Here is a 3,306-nt window from a genome sequence, read left to right on the forward strand (position 1 = left end):
TTTAAAATCAACATCATTCTCCACTATTAATCACGCAAGCACATCAGGCTTTCTTCTCGGAGTAGTTGGTGTATTTTTAAGACTATTTTGTCTGTAATCTTCGTTTGGAACCTATAGAAGATATAACTGGACAGGTGGATTATGCTGCAGAGGAAATCTGAACAGTATGAATGTTTTGATATTATTGAGCCATGGTCTACACCCTATTTCTTCCTTAGAAGGTAGTTTAAGTTCAATCGTTTTTCGAAAGTGTGTTTTTCAGGTTTTGAGGGCCACAAACTAAATTCTATTCACATCCATTGTATTTTTGTACACATTGTATTGGGGCGGTGAGATTTTTAAAAACTTGGCCAGTACAAATCCCAAAGCTATATTTTGGGATTGAGCTATACAGCCCAAAAAGGTAAATGAGAATTGTGTTGTGTTCTTTCCTTCTAATGTAGTTCTTTCTAATGTAGTTTTAAGTATCAAGTGTACCATTGGTCCAGTGTAACTATTTGTTCCTAAAAGTTGTTTTTGCTTCGTGCTGCCATTCCTGCAATAAAACCTGGGACCAAAAAGCAATTGAAACATGCCCTGTCAACATAATATCATTCATCCCAAGGTTACACACCTTCACCAACCTGGTGTCAGTGATGGTGTCGAGAGATGCAGGAGCCTAAAAGAAAATACAGGAGGTACTATGAAAGCCAGACTTCTCGTCATCTGTCCAAGTAAATCATTTATATTAATGTAGATCATATGAGAGATAAGAAATACACATAATAAATATACCCTGGCCATCCTGTCCTTCAGAGAAAATAATCAGACCATTGTCTATTTATAATGCTCTATTTTTAGCCACAATGGTGTCACGGAAATTGACAAATTGAAAAGCACTGCACGTGTCAGACCTAGCCTCTGCAGTTCACTGCCTCTACCTCATTGGCTGTATCGGTCTTTCTTTCGTCCTCCCCCTCATTGAAGTTTGTCTGTTGTTTTTCTCCTCTCCCTCCCCTTCAGTAAATCTAGCACATTTCCTTCCCCCATTCTTCTTTTACCTGTCCTCTCATTCACATCCTTCTCATTCACATCCTTCTCTATCTCTCCCCCCTCCTCCTCTCCATTCAGTCGTGAAGCACTGACTACAGTCACGTTTTGCTTCATACTTTCACAAACCCCTGAAGGCGAGCCATTTCAGGATATTTCACAGCAGAGCAACACACAGACTCTGTCACTCTCATAGAGACGTGGGCACACAATCCATCTCACATACACACACACACGTGACCGTAACCTGCCACATCGGATAGGGTTTTACCACACCAAGACGTTTTGTGTGCCGTTTGCAAATAAGCCAAGCAGCAACAAAATCAAGGATGGGATTTGCCCGAGGCAAGAAACAGCACAATTTATATATAGATTCATAAATGTATGAATGCGAAGGAGCTAAAAATATAACTAGCTTTATTTTCTCGAACATCCCCCCCTTACTCCCACTCTCAAAATCATTCACCTCATGCCTCTGTTGCTCTCTGAGGAGATGTGCTAAAAATAGAGGTGTTTCCCATGCACGTTTCAGAACTATTTCCCTCAGTCTCTACCTTCTCTCCCACTCCCTTGCTGTCTCTCCTGGCACGCAATCTCCATTCTCTTTCAGTCCTCTCACATCCAGATACACACACACACAGTCATTTAAGTTGGCTACTTAATTTATTCTGCTGCATGGGCTCTTTATCTAAACACACACACAGACATACACACACACACTTTCATTAATAGCTTTTTGTGTTCCAGAACGGGATGGACAAACAGATATATTTATGGGAAATGGAATGGTAAATGTCCTTGTATAGTGCCTTTCTAGTCTTCCGATCACTCAAAGCACTTTTTCACTTCATGTCATTCTGCTGTGATATTAACACAAATCTCGATGATGTTGAACACTTGATACAGTCATTTAATGAACATTGCACCACTTTGCTGGATAAAGTGGCACCTCTTAAGGAAAGGACCAGGGCTGCCTATAACACTACTCCGTGGATGACAGACGCTGTGTGCAGCCTGAGACAGAAGTGTCGCAGGACAGAGCGGCTCTGGAAAGCTACTGGGCTAGAAGTGCATCGTTTATATCTCAAAGACCTCAGAGTTTCTTTAAATACTGGAGTAAAGGAAGCTCGAACTGCTTATTTTGCCAACCTAATCTCTTCTTCAAAGAGAAATCCCAAGATTCTGTTTGACACAATTAAGAGAATTGTTTCACCGTCTGTCTCCACTTTACCATGCTATTCTGTTGACGATTGCAATAAATTCCTTATCTATTTTATTGATAAGGTAACAGGTATTAGCTCTGGCATTCAGCCTGGGATCTGTTCATCTACTTGTAGCTCCTCGCAATCTCCTGCTGTTCTGGACTCTTTCCAGCCTATCAGCCTTCAAGACCTGATGGACTTAATTAACAAAACAAAGCCATCATCTTGCCCTCTGGATATAATTCCATCCTCTCTATTTAAGAAAGTTCTGCTAACTATTGGCCCTGCAGTAACATCTATTGTCAATACCTCATTGTCTACAGGAATTGTCCCTTCCTATTTCAAACATGCCACTATCCAGCCCTTATTAAATAAACATAACTTAGATCCAGCTTTGCCCATGAACTACAGGCCCATATCAAAACTGCCTTTCTTGTCCAAAATTTTAGAGAAAGTGGTGGCCAAACAACTTACTGCTGCACTGGAGAGGCACAACATGTATGACAAGTTCCAGTCTGGGTTTCGTAAGTGTTGATAAAATTAGCTTATATACAGCTTTAAGTAGCAATTGACTTATATACAGTTTAATTAATCACTAGCATATTTGTAGTTTTAAATTACCATTAGCTTATGCAGCTCTATTAACCACTTATACAGTGCTCACAGCATACACTAAGGCCAGAGAGAAGCAGGTGAAAGGTTACTTATTTAACTGCGTCACAAGGAGCAGGCAGCCATCTTCAGATTGATTTTAACTGCGTCACAAGGAACAGGCAGCCATCTTTCAGATAGATAAGACAGTGAGATTCAAGCGAGGGCCAACGCCCCAGCTGAGCCCGGCTTCTTCACACACTCTTTCTTAGGACCTCTCGCATGGAACACCTCACTCACACTGATGGAAACCAACGCCTATTGGGAGGGGCCAAGGTGAATGGACATTCACGGCTTCCAACCAGGTGTCATAACGTAAAAACGTGCCACGCCTGCATCTTTGACTTTGGCCAATGTGTATCAAGGGGTGGACCCCCTATATTAAGTTTCACGCTGATGTGTTTAAGCGTGTCTCATGGTGAAT

The sequence above is a fragment of the Melanostigma gelatinosum genome, assembly GCF_949748355.1.
Source record: "Melanostigma gelatinosum genome assembly, chromosome: 11".
NCBI classification, from domain to species: Eukaryota; Metazoa; Chordata; class Actinopteri; order Perciformes; family Zoarcidae; genus Melanostigma; species Melanostigma gelatinosum.